This window comes from Bos indicus x Bos taurus, chromosome 21, assembly GCF_003369695.1.
Source record: "Bos indicus x Bos taurus breed Angus x Brahman F1 hybrid chromosome 21, Bos_hybrid_MaternalHap_v2.0, whole genome shotgun sequence".
NCBI classification, from domain to species: Eukaryota; Metazoa; Chordata; class Mammalia; order Artiodactyla; family Bovidae; genus Bos; species Bos indicus x Bos taurus.
In genome coordinates this window covers 27,844,288-27,871,085 of record NC_040096.1, presented here as the reverse complement: position 1 = coordinate 27,871,085, position 26,798 = coordinate 27,844,288, and the positions used below count along the sequence as shown (strand labels likewise).

The following is a 26,798-nucleotide window of genomic DNA, read 5'->3' as shown; positions in this document are numbered from 1 at the left end:
TGATCCCTTGGTTGGGAAGATCCCTTGGAGAAGGAAATGACAACCCACTCCAGTACTCTTGAATGGAAAATTCCATGGATGGAGGAGCCTGGTAGCCTACAGTCCATGGAGTCACAAAGAGTTGGACACAACTGAGCGACTTCACTTTCTTTCTTTCTGGAGTGTCCTGGGGCTGAGGGAGCTGGGAGCATGCAGCAGGCAGTGTGTCTCCAAAACGGACCTGGAGTGCCTGTTGCCCTCTGGAGAGCCCCCAGCCTCCAGGTACAGGCAGGAGAAATTAAGAGATTGGAATTAACATATACATATTACTATGTATCAAATAGATGATAAAAGTACCTACCGGATAGTTTAGGAAAGTTTACTGAACACACCGTAATCACCTATATGCAAAAAAGAACCCAAAAGGAATAGATAAATGTCTATGTGTAACTGAATCAAGTTCCTGTACACCTGAAACAAACACAACATCAGAAATTCACTCTATTCTAACAGAAAATAACAAAGAATTTACAGGGAAAAAAAAAAAAGTGGCATGAAGTAATGCTGCCGCCTCATGAACATTGTCTGTAATAACACTATAAAGAGCTATGCTGCTGCGAATTTAACATTCACAATTTATTTACACCAGGGGCTGTAAGTAAAAAACACCTGCCTTCCAGAAATGTCCTAAGAGTGGTCATCGAAAAAGAATCCAAAACGAGGCAGGCATTAAAGAAGCCAATTTCAAGATGTAAGTTTAAGTCACACATTAAAAAAAATCACATGAAAAGATGTCAACATCACTAAACAGTAGAGAAATGCAATTCTAAAATACAATGAGGTATCACATCACACTGGTAGGAATGGCCATTGCCAAACACTCAACAAACAATAAATGCTGGAGAGGGTGTGCAGACAAGGGAACCCTCCTCTACTGATGCTTGGGATGTAAATGGGTTAACAGCCACTCTGGAGGAAACCGTGAGGATTCCTTCAACCATGAAAATGAGAATGAAATTAGAAAGCATCCTAACACCAAACACAAAATAAACCCCAGAGGGTATAAATATCTAAATGTAATGATGGATACTATGAAATTCTTGAGAAAATATAAACAGGACACAACTTGACATAAAATACAGCAAGTTCTTTATGGAATCACCTCTTAGAATAATGAGAAACCATAAATCACAAAGTGGGACTGAATTAACCTTAAAAGCATTTGCATGCCTAAAGCAAACCCTCAAGGAAAGACAAGGACAATTGTCAGAATAGGAAAAAATATTTGCCAAGATACCCACAAGGAATTCATCTCCAAAACATACAAACAGCTTGCACAACTTAATATCAACAATACATACAACCAAGAACAAAATGGGCCAAAGACTGAAATGGTTATTTCTCTGAGGAAGGTCTACAGATTCACTTAGGCACATGAAAATGTGATCAGCATCACTAATTATCAGAAAAACACAAATCAAAGTCCAATGCGCTAAGCACTCACATTGGTCAGAATGGTCGTCTTAAAACATTTTAAAGAATAAATGCTAGGACTTCCCTGGTGGTGCAGTGTTAAGAATGCGCCTGCAAATGCAGGAGACACGGGTTGGAACCATGGTCTCAGAAGATTCCACGTAAGTAGGGCCACAAAGCCCATGTGCCACAACTACTGAGCCTGTGCTCTAGAGCCCTTAAGGTACAACTACCGCAACTACTGAAGCCTGGTGCTCTAGAGCCTGCATTCTGCAACCAAAAGCCACCACAATGAGAAGCCTGGACAGTGAAACGAGAGAGTAGCCCCCACTCACTGCAGATAGAGAAAGCTAGATTTCTGCGATCAAGGCCCAGTGCAACCAAAGACAGATGATTAAAATTATTTAGAAAAGAATACATGCTGGAGAGGGTGTATAGACAAGGAAACCCTCCTGCACTGTTGATCACAATGTACATAGGTTCATCCAGTAGGGAGAACAGTATGGAGGGTCATTTGAAAAATAATACACAGAAAAAAAAAAGAAAGAAAAATAGTACACAGAAGTATCTTAGGACCCAACAATCCCACGCCTGGGCATAAATCCAGAGAACATTAAAAACGTAAAAGACACCCCTGCAATCTTGGCCCACAAGGTGCAACAGCCAAGTCTGGGAAGCAAGCTAATTGTATAAATTTCAGATAAAGGTACAGGTACAAATACACAATGCAATATTTCTCAACCATAAGGAAGTAGGAAATAATGCCAAGACCAGTCACAGAAAAGAAAGTTGAGATGATCATTCGAAGTAAAGTAACGGAGACAGAGACAGACAAGCATCATATGATATCACTTCTAGGTGTAATCTAACAATGGATGAAAATGAACTTTTTTCTTAAAGAGACACAGCCTCACAGACTTAGAAAAGTAACATCTGCTCACTGACATAGAAAACTATGGGTGAGGGAGAAACGAGCTGCTTCAGACTATATATACTACTACTCATAAAGTCACCAGGATCTACTGTATAACACAAGAAAACTTATGCAACACTGTAATTACCTGTACAAAAAAACCCACACATACACTCGAGCAATGTCTTAGGAGTGGTCATTGAAAAAGAATTCAAAACAAGACAGGTGTTCAATTTCACCTGTCAAATTGGTGGCCAATTTCAGGTGGTAGGTTTAACTCATACCCTTTAAAAAAATCACATTAAAAGATGTCACCATCGCTAAATATTAGAGAAATGGAAATAAAACTCCAATGAGGTATTTCCTCACATGATTCACAATCACCATTGTCCAAAAGTCAACAAACAGTAAGTGCTAGAAGGAGTGTGGGAAAAAGGAACCCTCCTACATTAGTGAAAAGGTGAATTAGTAACAGCCACTATGGAGAATAGTGTGCCGGTTTTTAAAGAAATGAGAATGAGAATGCAATTGGAATACTCCCTGATGCATACACAAAAATAAACTCCAAATAGATTAAAGACCTAAATAAAAGGATCAGTCAGTTCAGTTCAGTTGCTCAGTTGTATCCAGCTCTTTGCAACCCCATGGACTGAAGCACGCCAGGCCTCCCTGTCCATCACCAACTCCTGGAGTTTACTCAAACTCATGTCCATTGAGTTGGTGATGCCATGCAATCATTTCATCTTCTGTTGTCCCCTTCTCCTCCCACCTTCAATCTTTTCCAGCATGAGGGTCTTTTCAAATGAGTCAGTTCTTTGCATCAGGTGGCCAAAGTACTGGAGTTTCAGCTTCAACATCAGTCCTTCCAATGAATATTCAGGACTGATTTCCTTTAGGATGGACTGGTTGGATCTCCTTGCAGTCCAAGGGACTCTCAAGAGTCTTCTCCAACACCACAGTTCAAAAGCATCAATTCTTCAGCACTCAGCTTTCTTTATAGTCCAACTCTCACATCCATACATGACTACTGGAAAAACCATAGCTTTGACTAGATGGACCTTTGTTGGCAAAGTAATGTCTCTGCTTTTTAATATGCTGTCTAGGTTGGTCATAACTTTTTTTCTAGGAGTACACGTCTTTTAATTTCATGGTTGCAGTCAGCATCTGCAGTGATTTTGGAGCCCCCAAAAATAAAGTCTGTCACTGTTTCCCCTGTTTCCCCATCTATTTGCCATAGAGTGATGGGACCAGATGCTACGATCTTAGTTTTCTGAATCTTAGCTTTCTGAGCTTTAAGCGAACTTTTTCACTCTCCAAGAGGCTCTTTAGTTCTTCACTTTCTGCCGTAAGGACAGAAATCCATAAAAGTATGGATACAATGAAACTCCTGAGGAAAAGAGCAGAACACACTTTGACATAAAATGCAGCAAGCCCTTTTCTGACTCATCTCTTAGAATCATGAAAAATAAAATAAAAATAAATAAATGGGACCTAATTACCCTTAAAAGCATTGTAACAGCAGAGAAAACCATAAACACAACAAAAAGACAACCCTCATAATGAAAGTAATATTTGCAAAAGAAGACACCCTCAGGAATTTATCTCCAAGATGCACAAATAGCTTATGCACCTCAATAACAAAGAAACAAACCAATCAAACAGGGGCACAAGATTTAAATGGACTTTTCTCCAAAGAAGACATGGAGGTGGCCATGAAGGACATGAAAAGATGCTTAGCATCTGTAAGTATTAGAGAACTGTGGATCAGTTGTACAATGTGGTATCGCCTCACACAGGTCAGGATGGTCAGCATCAAAAAATCTACAACAATAAATTCTGGAGAGGGTGTGGAGAAAAAATAACCCTCCTCCCTGTTGGTGGGAATGAAAGTCAGTAAATCACAAAGGAGAACAGGACAAAGGTTCATTAAAAACTAAACAGAGAAGCACCATAGGACCAGCAATTCCATTACTGGGCACAGATCCAGAGAAAACCATAATTTTAAAGACAGGTGCTCCCCAACGTTCATGGCAGCACTATGTACAACAGTCAAGACATGGAAGCAACCTTAGTGGATAAGGACAGATGAATGGGTAAACAAGATGGGGTACACGCACACAGTGCATTATTACTCAGCCATAAAAGGATGACATCATACCACATCCAGCAATAAGGGAGTGGAGACGATCATATAAGTGAAGTGAGACAAAGACAAGTATCATATGATATCACTTAGTGGTGAATTCTAACAATGGATACAAATGAACTTCTTTGCCAAACAGAAATAGCCCCATGCATAGCAAAGCACCTATGGTTACCAAAAGGGAAAGGTGGTGGGCAATAAGAAATGAGCAGGTGTTGATGAACATACACAAACTACTCTTTATAAATAAACAAGGAGGACCCCTAATCAATACTGCGTAATAAACTAAATGGGAAAAGAAACCAAAAAAGGACATGTACACATCTATGCATAAGTGAATCATGTTGCTGTCCACCTAAAATAAAAACAAATAAACATACCCTACAACACCGTAAGTCACCTATACACCAATACAAAATACAAATTACAAAGAGTGAATGTCAACTCTATTCCCCTCAGGCCTTGGTGACCTGGGCTGCTGTCACATCCCTGAAGCCTGGGCAGGCTCGTTTCCCAAGGATGGACTGTCATGGGGCTGATGGGGCTGGGGAGTGTGTGCCAGCCAATGAGCCCTGCCACATGGCCCTGGTGAGCCTGTTCCCCTCTGCTGCAACCCACAACCTCCAGATCCAGGTGGGTTCTCCTGCACTAACACTACGCCTACTGCACCCAAAGGATGTGGAGCCTCTGGGCTGGAAGAGCTTTGAAAAGCCCCATGGGCTCCATGTCTCCTGGTGTTGGGGTTCCCACCTTCAGCCTCCTTCCTTAGGGTCACCCCACCTATGGATGAAAGCACCCTTCCCAGAGTGGTGTTGCAGGAATTGGGATTTGTCCAGGGGACAGGGGTAAGGAAGGAAGAAGGAATGGGACACAAGCATTAAGTGCTTCTTCTGGGACTTTCCACTCTGACAATCCAGGAACAAGACTTTACCCAAGGCTCTGGTTCCTTCGGGAGAAGGCGATGGCAACCCACTCCATTACTGTTGTCTGGAAAATCCCATGGACGGAGGAGCCTGGTAGGCTGCAGTCCACGGGGTCGCGAAGAGTCGAATACGACTGTGCGACTTCACTTTCACTTTTCACTTTCATGCACTGGAGAAGGAAATGGCAACCCACTCCAGTGTTCTTGCCCGGAGAATCCCAGGGACGGCGGAGTCTGGTGGGCTGCCGTCTATGGGGTCGCACAGAGTCTGACACGACTGAAGCGACTTAGCAGCAGCAACAGCTGGTTCCCTCAGCAACCAGAGTTGGGCATAAAGACATGCTGCCACCTTGTGGCCATTTCCCATAACAACAACTTGGAAATCAATGCTCCTGGGCACTTAACATTCACAAGGCCTGAGGGGCTTAAGGAAAAAAACACCTGCCCTTAAGAAATCTCCTAGGGAAGGTCATCGGAAAAATATTAAAACACGGAAGTCACTCAAGAAGCCAATTTGAATAAGTAAGTTTAACTCACACTGTTTTTTAAAAAAAAATTCATATGCAAAGATGTCAACATCACTAAATATGAGAGAAATGCAAATCAAAACTTCAACAAGGAATCACCTTACACCAGTCACAATGGCCATAGGCAGAAACTCTACAAACAATAAATACTTGAGAGGGTATAGAGCAAAGGGAACCCTCCTACAATGATGTTGGGGATGGAAACTGGGAGCAGCTACCGGGGAGGACGCCAGACAGATTCCTTAGCGATGAATATGAGAATGAAATTAGACTACTCACTAACACCATACACAAAAATAAACTGCAAATAGATTAAATGTCTAAATAAAAGAACAGATACAATGGAACTCTTGAGGAAAAAAAGCAGAGCACACTTTGACATAAAATGCAGCGAGATCTTTTTTGACCCACCTCTAAGAATCAGGACATAAAAAACAAAAACAAACAAATGGGACCTAATAGACATTAAAAGCATTTGCAAAACAAAGGACACCATCAGTGGGAAAAAAAGACAACCAAGAATGGAAAAAATTCATGCAAACAAAGCCACAGGGAATTTATCTCCACACATAAAAACAACTTGTAAAACTCAGTATCAAAAAGCAATCCCATAAAAAATTGGCCAAAGATCTAAATGCACTTTACTCCACAGAAGGCATAGAGATGGCCATAAAGTAGAGGAAAAGATTCTAAAATCACTCGTTCTTAGAGGAAGGGAAGTCAATTGTCCAGTGAGATATCACATCAATCAGAATGAGCATCTCAAAAAATCTACAACAATAAATTCTGCAGAAACTGTGGAGAGAAAAAAACCCTCCCACCATGGATGGGAATGTAAATGGGTACATTCACTACGGAGAACATTATGGAGGTTCTTTAAAAAACTAAACACAGAAGTACCAAGTGACCCAGCAATTCCATACCTAGGCACAGATCCAGAGAAGACCAAAATTGTAAAAAATACCTGCATCCCAACAATCATACCAGCACTAGGTACAATAGCAAAGACAGGGAGCAACTTAAATGTACAAGAACAGATGAATGGATACAGAAGATGTGATATATACACACACACACACACACACACACACACACACACACATACACAATGCAATATTACTCAGAAATAAATAGGGATGAGATAATGCCATTTCCAGTTACAGGGAAGAAACTAGAGATGATCATACTAAGTGAAGTGAGACAGGGAAAGACAGGTATCATAGGATATCATTTCTGGTGGAATCTAAAAATGGATACAAATGAACTTTTTACAAGAGAATTAGCCTCAGAGACTTAAAAAAGAAACTTATGGTTACCAAAGAAGAAAGTTGAAGGGGGCAGAGGGCAATTAGCTGGTTCAGATGAAAATAATACCATAATAGCCAGGGCATGGAAGCAACCTAGATGTCCATCAGCAGATGAATGGATAAGAAAGCTGTGGTACATATACACAATGGAGTATTACTCAGCCATTAAAAAGAATACACTTGAATCAGTTCTAATGAGGTGGATGAAACTGGAGCCTATTATACAGAGTGAAGTAAGCCAGAAAGAAAAACACCAATACAGCATACTAACGCATATATATGGAATTTAGAAAGATGGTAACGATAACCCTGTAAGTGAGACAGCAAAAGAGACATAGATGCATAGAACAGTCTTTTGGAGTCTGTGGGAGAGGGAGAGGGTGGGATGATTTGGGAGAATGGCATTGAAACATGTATAATATCATATATGAAACGAATCGCCAGTCCAACCTTCAATGCATGATACTGAATGCTTGGGGCTGGTGCACTGGGATGACCCAGAGGGATGGTACGGGGAGGGAGGAGGGAGGGGGGGTTCAGGATGGGGAACACGTGTACACCTGTGGCGGATTCATGTTGATGTATGGCAAAACCAATACAATATTGTAAAGTAATTAACCTCCAATTAAAATAAATAAATTTATATTAAAAATAAATAAATAAAATAATACCACAAAAAACGTGCTCAATAGCCCAAAGTCTGACAGGGCTGTAAATGATACCTGCCCTCAAGAAATGTCACAGGGTAAATCATCAGGAAAGAATTCCTAACTGGGCCAACTTTCAAGAAAACAGATCAAGTGATAAATTGTACTCACAAAGTGTAAAATAACAAAAGCACATGGGAAGATACTCCACATCAGTAATTATTAAATCAATATGAATCAAAATTACAATGAGGTATCACCTCACACTGGTCACAATGGCCATCATTGAAAAGCTCTACAAAGAATAAATACTGCAGAGAATGTACAGAAAAGGGAATCCTCCCACAATCTTGGTGGGAATGTAACTGGTGAAGCCACTATTGAAAACAGCATGGAGTTTCTTTGAACACTAAACATACAGGTATCATATGATCCTGCAATCCCACTCCCAGGTTTAGATCTGGAGAAATTCATCATTCGAAATGACATGTGCACCCCAATTTTCAGGCTAGCACTATTTACAACAGCCAAGACATAGAATCCACCAAAATGTCCATTGACAGAAAAATGAAGGCTATGTGGTATATCTATATACTGGAATACTACTCAGTCATTAAAGAGAATGAAATGATGATATTGGCAGCCCCATGGATGGACTGAGAAATTTTCATACCAAGTGGGGTAAGTCAGAGAGAAAAATACAAATATCCTAAGGTACCACGTACAGGTGGAATCTATAAATTCATACCACTGAACTAATATACAAAACAGAAACAGCCTGAGAAAACCAAATTCTGATTATCGTGAGAAAGTTAGAAGGGAGGGATAAATTAAGAGTTTGGGATGAAAATATACACACTAATATATATCAAGTTGATAATGAAAAAGGACCTACTGAATACAACAGGGAACTCTCCTGAACAAACTGTAATACCCTGTATGAGGAAAAAAAAAAACAACAACAAAACAGAAAAAGAATAGATGTCTATGTATAACTGAATCAAGTTCAGGTACACCTAAAACAAAACATCGGAAATCAACTCTACTCCAATATAAAATAACAATTCAATTACAAATTAAGTTACCTGAGCTTGGTCTAAGGGAAACCAGACAGCCATGACCCTATGAATTAGACATGTGATATGCTATGATATTAATATGACACCACCAAAGGTTTTCACTCAGCAGAACACAGAGCAGCAACCCACACAAAGGTGCCTGAACTCATGTGAATGCGACAAGCTGAAGAGAACAAAAAGGACCACAGTTTAAACAGGGCAACACCCTCAATTCAGATGTTGGAAATCTCCAAGGGGACAAGACACACGGCAGGCAAAGAATACACTGTCTCTGTGTACACAGGATTCTGACTCAGGCGGATGGGGTGAGACCCACACAATCCCCAGACTCTGCACCTGGGGTCCCATGACCCTTGGTTAGGACACCATGTCTCTGCTGGTTAGGCCCCCAAGGTGGAAATGGGTGCTTCCTGTAACCCCCTGGGATGATAGAAGTGTAGGATCAGTCTCCTCCCCGCTTACTGTCCCATAGAAGTCCTCTCCTCCCTTTGGTTCTGTGTGATAGTAACAGTTTTTACAGCTGTCATGATAATGTTGAACACACTACCTTAGTTCTGGCAGGCTCAGTCCTTTCTTGTTCCACTGAGGTGTTGAGAAAACACGCCAGAGGGCTGGGAGACGAAGGCCAGGTCTGGTCTCTGCTGAGGAGGGAGAGTCGACTGGAAGGAGAGCACAGCAGCAACCTCACCTGCTGCCCATTGGCCATTTGTCTGATCCATGTGCCCTGGAATCAATTCACCAGGTGAACCTGCCTCCCTTGCCGCAATGCTTGTCCTGGAAAATTGGAATAATTACCAGGTAGCCACCTGAGGCGGAAAAGGCAATGGCACCCCACTCCAGTACTCTTGCCTGGAAAATCCCATGGACGGAGGAGCCTGGTGGGCTGCAGTTCATGGGGTCGCTAAGAGTCGGACACGACTGGGCGACTTAACTTTCACTTTTCACTTTCATGCATTGGAGAAGGAAATGGCAACCCAATCCAGTGTTCTTGCCTGGAGAATCCCAGGGATGGGGAGAAGGTCCTGACCCCTTATTAACTAGCGGTCGAGGATGTGCTTGTATTTTTCCACAGGATGCAGATTCTCCAATTTAGATCCAAGACAGGTTGATTCGCCATGTTGCAGACCCCCAGACATCCAGTTCCCCCATTGCTTCTATCACAAAAGAGGAGCCCGCTGGAAGGGGAGGCAAGATAAACATCGAGATCCCGGCAAGACTGACGGGGCTGCTGCAGTGCGAACTCCAACCAGAAAATAATTCTACTTATTCTGTTTTGGCTCGTCTACCCTCTCCTTATGTTTTTCTCTTTACCAATGATTCTGGAAAACTTAATGTACGTGTGACTTTCACTGGTGGACCCAATGCAGTGACTTGTGAACAATGCATGCTCTCATGTTTAAATCCTCAATATAATGTTTGCTCTTTGGTAGTGTTACAATGTCCACCTTATCTTATGATGTAACCACTTATTCATATAACTATAGTCTTGCTGTGTTACAACAACTACAAGATTTAATGTGATCATGACAATTTGTGGGTACTTATTTTAGGAATATCAGCTTTAATAGCAGCAATTACTTTTGTTACTGTGGCAGCAATATCATTGACTCAACAAGTGCATACTGCCCAATATGTTGATGCTATGTCTAAAAATGTCTCTTTAAGTCTAGCAACACTGGAAGTTATAGATAGAAAATTGGAGATGAGAGTAGACGCCTTAGAAGAGGCAATAATGCATATTGGGGCTGAGTTACAGGCTTTAAAAGTGAAAATGGCTCTGTCTTGCCAAGCTGATTACCGGTGGATATGCGTGACATCTTTAAAGGTAAACGAGACAGATTATGAATGGGAAAAAATCAAAAAACATATCTCAGGTGTTTGCAACAGCTCTGACATTGGCCTGGACTTAGGGAAATTTCATAATCAAATACAGACCCTGGAACACTGTCGACTGGATTTTACCACCGCTGGAGCAGCTAATGACTTATTTCACACCTTCTCTAACTTTACTTCTGGAAAAAACATTCTGTCTAATATCTTTAGTTCTAATTTTGCTTCTCATAATCATTCTTCCTTGTATTGTCAGGATTCTTCGGCAGAACATTCAAAAGCTCGCGACTGAGCTGCATCTGGCTGTTTTAAGAAATAAAAAAGGGGGAGATGCGGGGAGCGAGCTCCGCCCCTGGCAAAGGTCATGAGGAAGGAGGCTTGGCATACGCAAAGGTGGGATCAAGCCTCAGGAGTCTCCCTGGAAATTCTCGAGCAATCTACCCCCAAAACCAGTCTGCCTACTTTCTGCTTTGTGCTTTCACCTATACCTCTGACTTTACGGGGGGCTGTCCCCCACTACCTCTCTGAAAAAAGAGTTAGCTTACAGCTCCAGTTAATAATTCCTGGGTGTGACAGTGTTTCAACCTACAAACTCCCTTGGAAGTCCTCTAGCCTGCCTGAATAGGTTTTTCCGGCCACATGTGATTGCTCAGAGCCTCCAAACTGTGAGAGGCATGAGATGTTCTAAACTGTCTAAATACAGATTCCTTTGAGCAGTTAAAAGATTGATTAGAAATTGTATTGGTGAAGGGATTTTCACTTGTTGGGCCAATGTTTGCTGCTAAGTCTCCATATCCCTTACCTGCTGTGTCCCTGGCAGTGTATTGATTAATATAATTGGTGTAAGTAGTAGCTTTAATGTTTGTAACCTGGGACCCTTGAGTTAGTTCTTTTTCTTGTTATAGCCCACCACACCTTTGCTCTGTAGGAATGCAACTTTATCTAATGCTTTTTGGAGGCTGGCGCCTGACTTTAGAATAATCACCTTTAGAGAAAAAGGCCTCTGGGCCAGAAGATGATGCAAATCACCTAAACTTTTGCATATGATAAGTTTGCAGGAAGAAAGCCTGGCTTACTGCATGACTCTACCCCTTCCCCCATTATCCTCTATGCATAACTTAAGGTATAAAAACTACTTTGGAAAATAAAGTGTGGGCCTTGTTCACCGAAACTTGGTCTCACCATGTCGTTCTTTCTCTTACCTTCTGGCTGAATTATTCAGCCTCTTTTCTCCACTGAATTTCCTCACTGAGCTATCCTTATTTCAGCCTCTTTTCTTCACTGAATTTTACAGAGCTATCCTCATTCTATTACTCTTTATATCCTTAATTAACATTTAATTAAGCAATTGTTTCCTGATCTTCACCTACGCCGTCTCTCCTTCGAATACCCTGGATCAGCCGGGGCTGGTCCCCGGCAGATGGGGGAGCCTGGTGGGCTGCCATCTCTGGGGTCGCACAGAGTCGGACACGACTGAAGCGACTTAGCAGCAGCAGCAGCCACCTGAGGAGTCTTTAGGAGCCCCAGGGAAGGTGAACCTCACAGGGATAAAGAAGCAAACAGGCACAGGCCTGTATAAAATGAATACTGTAAAGCATTAATTACTAAACACAAGTGAAGTTCTCATGTATTCATCCCTTTTTCTTAGTTGTGTATATGTGTGTGTGTGGTCTCCCATGATCCTGTCCCATGCAGATGGGGTGAGACTCACACAGTCCCCAGACCACCCACCTGGAGTCACATGTCCCCTTGATCAGGCACCATGGCTGTGGTCAGCAAGCCCCCAATGTGTAAACAAGCCAGGTCCCTGGGACCTGCTGGGACTCTAGAAAGAAATGTAGGGTCCATCTCCTCTCCCCACAATTGTCCCTGAGAAGTCAGGCCCCCTCCTGTTTTCACTCTGGTTCTGTGTGATTTTTTGCTGGTTTGAAAGCTCATGCTAGAGGTGAATACACTACCTTGGTTCTGGCAGGCTCTGTCTTTCTTGTCCTGCTGAGTTGCTGAGAAAACACAGAAGAGCTGGACTGAAAGACGAGGAGCAGCTCTGTTCTCTTCGGAGGAGAGAGTCGACCGGAAGGAGAGCACAGCAGCAACCTCACCTGCTGCCCATTGACTTTTTGCCTGATTCCTGTGCCCTGGAATCAATTCACCAGGTGCACCAGCTTCCCTACTCAACCTGAATGTGCTGGAAAATTGGAATGATTACCAGGTAGCCCACCTGAGGGGTCTCCAGGAGCCCCAGGAAGATGAACCTGGCGGGGGACAGACTAGGAGCACGACCGCAGCACTGACCCCCGGGAGGGACATGGAACCCCACTCAGAGGAGAGCACAGACACCCAGAGAAGCCCACCTCAGCCCCAGACCCCAGACATCTGAGCGCTGACGTTCAGACGCAGGCACGGAGTTTCCCAGACAGAGGCCAGGCCAGGCCTCCACCCGAGTCCCCATGTCCCAATGCACAGAGTACAAGGTCAGGCCTAAATGTCCTCACTGCAGAAAGCGCACAGTCTCAGAAACATAATCAGTGTAGACAGGACTTAGAGAGGTCTAAATCTACCATGTAGACAGAACTTGGTCAGGTTCAGATGAGTTTACGGCTGGTCTCCCAGGAGGCACAGGTCACACACATTCAGGGTCTCTCATCGTTGGACATGGGAACTAGGATGTATATTTCTTGAAGAAGAAATCATCACTGGGATCCACACTTCACCCACATCAGGAAAGTGAAAGGTGTGTGTCATTACATATTTCAAAACAACAATGTTACAAATTTCTCTGGGCACATGATGGTCAGGATCCAGGGGAGATCCAGGAATTTCTTAGTATGCAGGCCAGTGTCCTGTAAAGACAGACAGGAAGCAGCCTGATTTCAGCATCCCAGGCTTCCAGCATGAGACAACCACACTGGAAGCCTTCTGGAAAAGTATATACTTTATCAGAATAAAAATATATTGTTGAAATTGCAAGCATACTAGTTATTATTTGCAAACCTAAAATATTCTTAAAAGCTTGGCACCCTGATTGTTGCAGTTATCATTGGTTCCTTTGTATTCAGATTTTCTGGGTAGAAACAAGCCATCATTTCAAATTAGTTTGTTCTAATTATGTTATTTATTCTTACATGAATGAAAGGTCACAGATGAAAAAAAAGGAAGGATTTTTTTGTATTTTCAATACAAAAAAAGTATTGAATTTGCAAACACTAGTGACTCAAAGAGCCCATAAGCTTCATGTCCTTTGTCTTCTAATAGTCTCATTTTTTCCCTGAAGAAACCTGAACAAATAGGCCTCCTGATTTTTTTGCTTCTCTGTTCAAACTGAGCTAAAATGAAATTGATATTCATATCAAAAAGTAACAGTTTTTGAGTTTTGAGATGTCATACCAGCGTAACAGAGGCTGGAGAAAATGGAACGCTCCTATGCTACTGGTAGGCAAACCACATTTTAAAATAAAGCTTTGGATGTTGGTTCAAGTACGTGCCAGAATATTGTCTGAAGTGTTATTCATCCAGTCGTATCTCTGTGACCCCATGGACTGTAGCCCGCCAGGCTCCTCTGTCCATGGGCTTCTCCAGGCAAGAATACTGGCGTGGGTTGCCATTCCCTTCTCTAGGGGATCTTCCTGACTCAAGGATAGAGCCTGGGTCTCCTGCATTGCCAGCAGATTCTTTACTGTCTGAGCCACCAGAGAAGCCCAGAATATTGTACAGACCCAAATTAAAACTGTCTAAAGCTTTCTTTGGCAGGGTCACCACCTTTGGGCATGATGATGTACTGCAGTTGTCTGACAATTCCCCACAACAGCAACCTTAAAGGTTTCGCTTTTGAGTACTTAATATTCACCAAAATTGCTGGACACTAAATGACACTTGATGTCAAGAAGACTCCAGAGCTAAAGAATAAAAGATGCAAAAAGGGTCAAACTGTCAGAAGAAAATATCAGGAGGTAAATACAATCTATTAGATTTTCTTAAGAAAGCACAGGAAAAGGTTCTCAATTAGGTGAATAATTAGACACAGGACAATCAAAATGACAATGATGTATGGCCATAGAGAAGTCCAAAAGACCACTCTCAAAAAATCTAAGAACGCGAGAGTGGGTGAAAAAAAAAGACCCTTAGATAGTGCTGGTGAATATTTATTGGTAACTGTTGCTATGAGGACATACTTAGATGTGCATTTTAATGGTTGAGATAGACGAACCATATAATCTGGCTGAGAGTGTATGTGGAGAAAATCAGATTTTGGAAAACCCATGCACACAAATATGCACCACAGCAGATTGCAAAATAGCCCAGATGTGGAAGTAGGCAAACATACAGGGACAGATGAATGGATAAAGAAAAAGTAATACATGCAAAGAAATATGGCTCTGACTTTAAAAAATGAGATAATATCAACTGCAGGGACACAGACAAATCTAGAGGTAATATCATTAGGTAAAGTCAGTTAGATGGAGACAGAGTTATATGATATCATGTACAGGCAGGAAAGAGGTACTCATTGCATGCATGCATGCATGCTAAGTTGCTTCAGTACTATGAGCTTACTGATGTGAAATAAATAGTCTTAGGCAACAAAGTTATGGTCACCAAAGGGGAATGGTGGGAATAAGGCATAAATTAGGAGGAAGGAATTAACTCATACCCACAAATACATAAAAAATAAATGATCAGTATGGGCCTACTTGAGAAAGGGTGTTGGACTAAACACACTCTAATAATCTACATGTTAAAAAAAAAACCCAAAAGATGAATAGATATAGAAGTAAGTATAACTGAACAAGATTTTGTACACCTACAACAAACACAACCTGGTAAGTCATTTTTACTCCAATTAAAAAATACGTATTACTAGAAGAAACAAAAGTATTAAAGAGACACAAGCTTTGGGTGGCTTCTTCTCACATACTCCACTCTAGTTTACAACTGTGCTCTAAGGCTACAACCCAAGCCTTGGATATCATAGTAACAAGACTTGGGCATGGAGGCGTTCCTCTGCCTTGTGCCCATTTTTCAAAACAGCAGCCTAAAAATATTGCTCTAAGTTACTTCATATTCACAAGCAGTGCTGGGGTCTAAATGATACATGAACTTAAAAAACTTTCAAGGGAATCCCATCAAAACAAGTTAAACATTGGTAGACTCTCAAGAAAAATACTTTCAACCATAAATTCTCAACATGCTGTTTAAAAAAAAAATAGCCAACGTGCTGAACATCATGATTTATAAGAGGCATGAGAATCAAGAGCACAAAAAAAAAAAAAAAGAATCAAGAGCACAATGAGGGATCATTTTGCACCAGTGTGAAAGGCCATCCTGAACATTTTGCAGAAAGGAAACGGTGAAAATGCACAGAGAATAGGGAACCCATTTATGGTGCTCATAGCATGTAAAAGATAAAAACAGTATAGAGATGAAAATGGAACTGCCTTAAAGAAATAAGGGAGCTTCTCTGGCAGCTTAGACAGTAAAGAATCTACCCGCAGTGCAGGAGACCTGGGTTTGATCCCTGGGTCAGGAAGATCCCCTGGAGAAGAAAATGGCAATCCACTCCAGTATTTTACTGGAGAATTCCATGGACAGAGGAGCCTGGCTGGCTACAATCCATAGGTAGGGTCACAAAGAGTCAGACACAACTGAGTGACTAACACACTTAAAGATATAAGATTTTGCAGAATTACTCCAAGGAATAGTTGAGAAGACAACGTTTTGAAACCTGTGTGCAACCAAACATTCACTGGACGACACTTTGCAATAGCCCCGAAATGGAAATAAACATATTGTTTATGGGGAGATAGATGAATAAAGAAAAAGAGATCCATGAACATAATGGAACATGACTCTACCAGAAGAAAATGAAATAATGTGATTTTCAGGAGCACTGATAAAACTGGGGATGATCAAACAACGTGAAGAAATCCAGAAAAAGATATATATCTTTAGATATCATTTATGCTGGAATTGATAAACACACAACAATTTATTCACTGAGAAACATGAAGACTTGGCAACCTAGAAAACAATCTTCTGATTATTAAGGAGAAAGCAAGTGAAAAGGGATAAAATAAAAGGTTCAGTTCAGTTCACTCACTCAGTCATGTCCAACTCTTTGCGATCTCATGAATCGCAGCACGCCCGGCCTCCCTGAACATCACCAACTCCCGGAGTTCACCCAAACTCATATTAGAGTAAACAAATATAATCATTCCATGTAAAAAAGGTAATCATCAAAGACCTAGGTATAACAAAGGATTTCTGTGAACACATTGTAATGAACTGCACATGAAAAATGCAAATCTGAATACATGTATATATATATATACATATATACATATATGTATATGTAAAACTGAAAACACATTTGGTTCACCTGCCACACACAGCACATTTTGTATCAGTGTTACTACAATATGGAATAAAGATTAATTTTAAAAAGAAAGCTAGGGAAGAACATACAAGTTTTTGGGTGTTTGCTCAGGTACATTCCACATTAAATTACAGTCCTGAATGAAAACTCTTAAAGCTTTCATTTCCAGGGTAACCACAATTGAGCATTAGAAAATCCTGCAGCCTTGTGGCCATTCCCAGCAACAGCAACTGTAAGTTTTCCTTATGAGCACCTTGTTGTTGTTCAGTCGCTAACCTGTGTTCAACTCTTTGCAACCCCATAGCCAGGCATCCCTGTCCTTCACTATCTCCCAAAGTTTGCTCAGATTCATGTCCACTGTGTCAGTGATGCTATCTAACCATCTCTTCCACTGTCTCCCCCTTCTCCTTTTGCCTTCAATTTTTCCCAGCATCAGGGTCTTTTCCAATGAGTCAGCTCTTCACATCAGGTGACCAAAGTAATGGAGCTTCAGCTTCAACAACAGTCCTTTCAGTGAATATTCAGGGTTGATTTCCTTTAGGATTAATTGGTTTGATCTTCTTGCTGTCCAGGGGACTCTCAAGAGTCTTCTCCAGCACCACAGTTCGAAACCATCAATTCTTCAGTGCTCCGCCTTCTTTACTGTCCAGCTCTCACATCCATACATGACTACTGGAAAGACCATAGCTTTGACTATACAGACCTTTGTTGGCAAAGTGGTATCTTTGCTTTCTAACACACAGTCCAGGTTTGGTATAGCTTTCCTGCTAAGAAGCAATTGATTTCTAATTTTATAACTGCAGTCACCATCCACAGTGATTTTAGAGTCCAAGAAGAAATCTCACATCCATGCGTGACTACCGCAAAAAACCATAGCTTTGACTATATGGACCTTTGTCAGCAAAGTAATGTCTCTGCTTTTCAATACGCTGTCTAGGTTTGTCAGAGCTTTTCTTCCAAGGAGCAAGAGTCTTTTCATTTCACGCCTGCAGTCACCATGATCTTAGTATTTTTTAATATTGAGTTCTAAGCCGGCTGTTTCACTTTCCTCCTTCACCCTCATCAAGAGGCTCTTTAATTCCTTTTTGCTTTATGTCATTAGAATGGTATCATCTGCACATCTGTAGCTGTTGATATTTCTCCTGGCAATCTTGATTCCAGCTTGTAACTCATCCAGCCGGGCACTGCTCATGATTTGCTCAGCATATAGGTTAAAATAAACAGGGTGACAGCAGGCATTCCTGTGTACTCCTTTCTCAATTCTGAACCAATCACTTGTTCCATACAGGGTTCTAACTGTTGCTTCTTGACCTGCATACAGGCTTCTCAGGAGACAGGTAAGGTGTCTCATCTCTTTATGAATTTTCCATAGTTTGTTACAATGCACACAGTCAAAGGCTTTAGCGTAGTCAATGAAACAGAAATAGGTGTTTTTTTCTGGAGTTCCCTTGCTTTCTCTATGATCCAGCAAATGTTGGCAATTTGATCTCTTGTTCCTCTGCCTTTCCTAATTCCAGCTTGATTGTCTGGAAGTTCTTGGTTCACATACTGCTGAAGCCTAGCGGAGGATTTTGAACATAATCTTACTAGCATGGTATGTGACTGCAATTGTCCAGTGGATTTGAACATTCCTTAATACTGCCCTTCTTGGGGATTGGGATGAGGATTGATCTTATCCAGTCCTGTAGCCACTGCTGGATTTTCCAAATTTCCTGACATATTGAGTGCTGTACTTTAATAGCATCATCTTTCAGGATTTTAGATAACTGCTGGAATTCCATCCCCTCCACTAGCTTTATTGGCAGCATTGCTTCATAAGGCCCACTTGACTTCACACTCAAGGATGTCTGGCTCTGAATGAGAGACTACACCATCCCATCATGGTTATCCAGGTCACTGAGATATTTTTTTGTACAGTTCTTCAGTGTATTCTTTCTCTTTTCTTGATCTCTTCTGCTTCTATTAGGTCATTACCAATTCCATCCTTTATTGTGCCCATCTTTGGATGAAATGTTCCTTTGATATTTCTAATTTTCTATGTCTACCAACTTAAAAAAAAATCACTTATCTGTGTACTCACTAGATTAGGCACCAACTTTGCCAACTTCCTGTTCATACTCCAGCACTAGCCCCCAACATAAGGAAATCATGAACATGTGCAGAAGAACAGAAATTCTGAGGTCAAGAATCCTTATCCTTAAACAGTTTGCTCTAAAAAAATTCTCCATAACATCCTTAGGAAGCCCTTCATCCCAGATAGGTGGCCCTGAGGCTGTCAGCTGTCCTCTATGCCTTCATCCTACCCCCACTTCCACATAGCAGACACACTGTACTCAACCACCCCATTTCAGAACAGGAGTAATTTATTTCTATGGATACGATTTTAATAATATTCAATAAGTATTCAGTAATCAAAGCTTTCTCTAAATCAGGAAAAAAAGAATCCAAAGTAATCAGCAAATATTTTGTGTGTATATATACACACATATAATTTTTTAAATCTCTTTCCGTAATTTAGTTCTGACTTCTAAGTGACAGAAGCAGTGAAGGACTTGATGTTGAAGCACCCTGTGATAAGGTTTTTTCAGGGTGATCAGGTTCTTGTGGATTATTCATCAGGCTTGCTCCAATTCCACAAGGACTCCACCACAGTCACTGGGATGGAGAAAGATCACTGGTTTTCTGTGTGCTCCTATTTTGGCCTCTTCACTTAGAATACAAAACTTCTTTTCTTTCAAATCCATCACAGCTTCATTTATATTATCCGCCTTCAGAAAAGGAAATAAACAAGAACACTTCTGAGACCACAAAAAAAAAACAAAAAAACACCAAATTATAGTATCATAAGACTTAGAAAAAACTTTGCAAACTCATGTGTCTAACTCCTCTGCTTTGGGGCAGAATAAGTCTTTAACCATCACAAAAATCAGCTTAATACTTCTAGAGACCAAATAAGAGGTTGCTAAATTTTCATAGGTGAGGAACCACAATGTTTGAAAATTTTCTCCATTAGTAACTATTTCTCCTTAGGACCTAAATGATGTCTGCTCCACTCCATAGCATGTTCCTGTGGCAGCTCTATTGATAATTCTTCACAAATTATTCTTCCTAAGAGCCCTGGGTGCCTCATTTACAAGAGGGAGATGAGGCCTGCCATATAAATGGCCAAGAGATCAAAATGAGATAACAGATAACAAGTTCTTAGCATAATTTACAGAAGGTACTCAACAAATATGAGTACTTCCCTAATCTCCAAACCTCCCTTCTGCTCAACTGTCTGATTATTACTTTTATTTTGACTGTGCAGTGCAGCATGTGGGATCCTAGTTCCCTGACTAGGGAATTATGAGCATTTCTAGGGAGTTACTGAGCATGAGGGTGGGTTTGGAAAACCCTAAATTTGCAGATGGTATCGAGGGAAGATGGTCTTCTGAAGGACTGTGTGTCCTCTAAACCTGAATTTTGTTGTTGTTGTTGTTCAATTGCTCAGTTATGTCCAACTCTTTGCAACCCCATGAACTGGAGCATGCCAGACTTCCCTGTCCTTCACTATCTCCCAGAGCTTGCTCAAACTCATGTCCTTTGAGTCAATGATGCCATCCAACCATCTCATCCTCTGTCGCCCCCTTCTCCTCCTGTCCTCAATCTTTCCCAGAATCAGGGTCTTTTCCAATGAGTTGGCTCTCCGCATCAGGTGGCCAAAGTACTGGAGCTTCAGCTTCAGCATGAAGTCCTTCCAATGAATATTCAGGGTTGATTTCCTTTAAGATTGACTGGTATTGATCTCCTTTCAGTCCAATGGACTCTCCAGAGTCTTCTCCAGCACCACAATTTGAAAGCATCAATTCTTTGATGATGGCTGACTTTGCAGCCAGCCATCTGACTGCAGTCTGACTAACAGGCATCATATTAATTAAAGTTTACATACATATGCATCCATGCTAAGTCACTTCAGTCATGTCTGACTCTTTTTGACCCTATGGACTGTAGCCTTCCAGGCTCCTCAGTCCATGGGATTCTCCAGACAAGAGTACTGGAGTAGGTTGCCATGTACACCTGTACATGTGTGTGTGTGTATGTATGTATACATATATACACACACACACATTGTGTGTGTGTACAGGTGCACATGATGTCTATTGTATGCATTATCTGTGTTTCCTTTTTTATTTAAGATGTCTTAGCAATTTTTCCATGTCAGTATATACAGGTCAACAACTTTTAACCTACTACATAGTACCCTAAATAATTATTTTATAGAAATACAAAAGGTGACCTAATCCTTCCCAAACTAATAAACCTTTGGGTTATAAGAAGGGAAATAGGCTCTTCTCAATGGTTAGGTGATAAACTATGCTTCCCTGGTGTTGCCTGTTGAACAAGAGTTTGGTGCAAGTTTGTGGACAACACTCCACTGGCATCTGAGGCCACATGCACACAGCAGGGACTGGCGGAGACAGAAAAAATATACTAGAGTGAAATTAAGAGATCTGGTGTACAGCTTCAGATGTTCTAACAAACCTGAGCTAAAGAAAAAGGGACCAGATGGAGTAACAGTAGAAATATTTGAAGAGATACTTAATAATTCTATATAATCAAAGAGAGATATGAATTCTCAAAGTAAAAATGCACTTGTGAATGAAGCAGAATAAAGACAAATCAATACCAATACACATAGTAGAGAAACTGGATATCATCAGTGATACAAAGAATATCTTAAGAGCTCTGCAAGGCAGGAACAGAGGCACAGACATAGAGAATGGGTTTGTGGACACAGGTGGGGGAGGGGAGGATGGGAAGAATTCAGAAAGTAGCACTGACATATACACACTACAATAGCTAGTGGGAAGCTGCTGTATAACACAAGGAGCTCAGCTCCGCACTCTGTGATGACCTAGAGGGGTGGGATGGGAGTGGAGGGTCACAGGGAGGCTCAAGAGGGAAGGGATATATGTATGCATACAACTGATTCACACTGTTGTACAGTGTTGTATGGCTTTTGACTATGCCAAAGCCTTTGACTGTGTGGATCACAATAAACTGGAAAATTCTGAAAGTGATGGGAATACCAGACCACCTGACCTGCCTCTTGAGAAATCTATATGCAGGTCAGGAAGCAACAGTTAGAACTGGACATGGAACAATAGACTTGTTCCAAATAGGAAAAGGAGTACGTCAAGGCCGTATATTGTCACCCTGCTTATTTAACTTATATGCAGAGTACATCATGAGAAATGCTGGGCTGGAAGAAACACAAGCTGGAATCAAGATTGCCGGGAGAAATATCAATAACCTCAGATATGCAGATGACACCACCCTTATGGCAGAAAGTGAAGAGGAACTAAAAAGCCTCTTGATGAAGGTGAAAGAGGAGAGTGAAAAAGTTGGCTTAAAGCTCAACATTCAGAAAATGAAGATCATGGCATCTGGTCCCATCACTTCATGGGAAATAGATGGGGAAACAGTGGAAACAGTGTCAGACTTTATTTTTCTGGGCTCCAAAATCACTACAGATGGTGACTGCAGCCATGAAATTAAAAGACGCTTACTCCTTGGAAGAAAAGTTATGACCAACCTAGATAGCATATTGAAAAGCAGAGACATTACTTTGCCAACAAAGGTCCGTCTAGTCAAGGCTATGGTTTTTCCAGTGGTCATGCATGAATGTGAGAGTTGGATTGTGAAGAAAGCTGAGCACCAAAGAAGTGATGCTTTTGAACTGTGGTGTTGAAGACTCTTGAGAGTCCCTTGGACTGCAAGGAGATCCAACCAGTCCATTCTGAAGGAGATCAGCCCTGGGATTTCTTTGGAAGGAATGATGCTAAAGCTGAAACTGCAGTACTTTGGCCACCTCATGTGAAGAGTTGACTCATTGGAAAAGACTCTGATGCTGGGAGGGATTAGGGGCAGGAGGAGAAGGGGACAACAGAGGATGAGATGGCTGGATGGCATCACTGACTCAATGGATGTGAGTCTGAGTGAACTCCGGGAGTTGGTGATGGACAGGGAGGCCTGGCGTGCTGTGATTCATGGGGTCACAAAGAGTCGGACACAACTGAGAGACTGAACTGAACTGAACTGAACAGCAGAGATTAACACAGCACTGTAAAGCAATTACATTCCAATTAAAAAACAGAAAAAAACCTGTATTTAAAGCAAACATTTTCCCAATTGCTGATGAAAAAATACAGCTTGAGCTTGTTGTTATTCAGTCACTCAGTTGTGTCCAGTGCTTTGTGACCCCATGGACTGCAGCATGCCCAGCTTCCCTGTTCTTCACTATCTCCCGGAGTTTACTCAGACTCATGTCCCTTGAGTCAGTGATGCCATCCAACCAACTCATCCTTTGTCACCCCCTTCTCCTCCTGCCTTCAGTCTTTCCCAGCATCAGGGTCCTTTCCAATGAGTCAGTTCTTCACATCAGGTGGTCAAATTATTGGAGCTTCAGCTTCAACATCAATCCTTCCAATGAATATTCAGGGTTGATTTCCTTTAGGACTGACTGGTTTGATCTCCTTGCAGTCCAAGGGACTCTCAAGAGTCTTCTCCAGCACCACAGTTTAAAACATCAATTCTTCAGTGCTCAGCCTTCTTTATGGCCCAACACTCTCATCCGTATATGACTATGGGATAGCTTCAGCTGGCCGAACCAAATCTTTGTGTATCCCTTCATGTTGTTCGTATATGTACCTGATCTCAAGGCCATCTTCAATATGCTTACTTGTATGTTCTGCATAACAGTTGTTGTTGTTCATTCACTCAGTAGTGTTCTATTCTTTGCGACCCCATGGACTGGAGCACACCAGACTTCCCTGTCCTTCACCATCTCCTGGAGTTTGCTCAAACTAATGCCTATTGAGTTGGTGATGCCGTCCAACCAACTTGTCCTCTGTCGTCCCCTTCTCCTCCTGCCTTCAATCTTTCCCAGCATCAGGGTCTTTTCCAATGAGTTCGATCTTCGGATTAGGTGGCCAAAGTATTGGAGCTTCAGCTTCAGCATCAGTCTTTCCAAGGAATATTCAGGGTTGATTTCCTTTAGGATTGACTGGTTTGATACCCTTGACGTCCAAGGGACTCTCAAGAGTCTTCTCCACGACCACAATTCGAATGCATCAATTCTTCAGGGCTCAACCTTCTTCATGATCCAACTCTCACATCCATGCATGACCACTGGAAAAACCATAACTTTGATTATATGAGCCTTTGTAGGCAAAGTGATGTTTCTGCTTTTTAATACGCTGTCTAGGTTTGTCACTGCTTTTCTTCCAAGGAGCTAGAAATTTCATGGCTGTGGTCACCGTCCTCAGTGATTTTGGAGCCCAGGAAAATAAAGTCTCTCACTGTTTTCATCGCTTTCCCGTCTATTTTCCATGAAGTGATGGAACGGGATGCCAAGATCTTAGTTTTTTGAATGTTGAGTTTTAAGCCAGCTTTTTCACTCTCCTCTTTCACCTTCATCAAGAGGCTCTTTAATTCCTCTTCACTTTCTGCCAGAAGGGTGGTGTCATCTGCATATGTGATGTTATTGATATTTCTCCCGGCAATCTTGATTCCAGCTTGTGCTTCATCCAGTCTGGCATTTCACATGAAGTACTCTGCATATAAGTTAAATAAGTAGGGTGACAATATATATCCTTGATGTACTCCTTTCCCAATTTGGAACCAGTCCATTGTTGCATGTCCGGTTCTAACTGTTGCTTCTTGACCTGCATACAGGTTTTTCAAGAGGCAGGTAAGGTGTTCCCATCTCTTCAAGAATTTTCCAGCTTGCTGTGATCCACACAGTCAAAGGCTTTAGTGTAGTCAATGGAGCAGAAGTAGATGTTTTTCTGGAACTCTCTTGCTTTTTCTATGATTCAACCAATGTTGGCAATTTGATATCTGGTTCCTCTGATTTTTCTGAATCCAGCTTGTACATCTGGAAGTTCTTGGTTGACATACTGTTGAAGCCTAGCTTGAAGGATTTTGTGCATTACCTTGCTAGTATGTGAAATAAGTGCAATTGTGTGGTAGTTTGAACATCCTTTGGCATTGCCTTTCTTTGGGATTGGAATGAAAATGGACCTTTTCCAGTCCTGTGGCCACTGCTGAGTTTTCCATATTTTCTAGCATACTGAGTGTAGCACTTTAACAGCATCATCTTTAGGATTTGAAATGGCTCAGCTGGAATTCTATCACCTCCACTAGCTTTATTCATAATGATGCTTTCTAAGGCCCACTTGACTTCACACTCTAGATGTGTGGATCTAGGTGAGTGATCACACCATTGTGGCTATCTGGGTCATGAAGATCTTTTGTGTATAATAATTCATCTATGTATTCTTGCCACTTCTCCTTAATATCTTCTACCATTTATGTCTTTTATTGTGCCTATCTTTGCATGAAATGCTCCCTTGGTATCTCTGATTTTCTTGAAGAGATCTCTAGTCTTTCCCATTCTGTTGTTTTCCTCTATTTCTTTGCATTGTTCACTTAAAAAGTCTTTCTTATCTCTCCTTGCTATTCTCTGGGACTCTAAATTCAGATAGGTATATCTTTCCTTTTCTCCTTTGCCTTTTGCTTCTCTTCTCTTCTAAGCTATTTGTAAGACCTCCTTAGACAACCATTTTGCCTTTTTGCATTTCTTTTTCTTGGGGGTGGTTTTGATACCTGCCTCCTGTACAATGTTATGAACCTCTGTCCATAGTTCTTCTGGCACTCTATCAGATCTAATCCCTTGAATCTATTTGTCACTTCCATTGTATAATCATAGGGGATTTGATTTTGGTCATACCTGAATGGCCCAGTGGTTTTCCCTACATTCTTCAATTTAAGCCTGAATTTTGCCATAAGAAAAATTTGAGCCACAGTCAGCTCCCAGTCTTATTTTTGCTGTCTGTTTCGAGTTTCTCTATCTTTGGAAACAAAGAATATAATCAATCTAATTTTGGGACTGATCATCTAGTGATGTCTATGTGTAGAGTCATCTCATGTTGTTGGAAGAAGGTGTTTGTTACATAGGTATACATTATACTTAAACTTACTTATAAATAAATAACGTTATTTTTAAGATATTATTTTTTAAAGGAAGATTGCTGTTAAGGAAAGAGGTTTTCACCAGACACCTAATCTGCTTGCACCTTAACCTTGGACTTAACAGCCTCCAGACCTGAGAGAAATAAATGCATGCTGTTTCTAAGTCCCCTGGTTTATGATACTCTGGTTTAGCAGCCTGAAAGAACTAAGAACTCCTTCCACAAATGTTACTGCTTGGGCTAGATCCTAACTTTTCTGGCAGGAAGAGGACCATCACGTAGGGTAACAGACTCTCATCAAGGTGCCAGATACACAGTGGAGAAACCTCCAGGACTGCCACCTGCCTTGTGTTGGGTGCGTCCAAGAAATGGAAGAGATCCCCCCTCTGGGGGACGCAGTTTGGGCTTGGCCAGGGAACCCAGGCTGGCTGGACATCAGTGCCTCACACCATCCCACCCCCACCCCAACACCTCAGCATGGGGCCACAGCATGCAGTGACCACAGGCGACACAAGGTCTCAGGTCCACGTCAAAGGGCGGCTTCTCCCCAAAGCTTCCACAGCCTGGACCCTTCCCTCTGGAGCAACATTTCCT

General features: G+C 41.6%; 1 protein-coding gene across 8 annotated transcripts in view; it reads right to left on the bottom strand.

The window, feature by feature from the left end:
* Positions 1-26,798, bottom strand: part of LOC113879511 — an 89,761-nt gene that overhangs the window by 18,637 nt on the left and 44,326 nt on the right. For 3 of the 8 annotated variants that reach the window (XR_003507354.1, XR_003507358.1, XR_003507359.1), the window contains exons 3-4: positions 12,779-13,660; positions 9,538-9,764 (exon numbers count right to left, since the gene is read on the bottom strand). The exons of 4 other annotated variants lie outside the window; for them this stretch is intronic. The gene's annotated coding sequence lies outside the window, so the exon portion shown is untranslated. The remainder of the gene's footprint in view (positions 1-9,537; positions 9,765-12,778; positions 13,661-26,798) is intronic. One more of the 8 variants, XR_003507355.1, reaches the window with a different exon arrangement.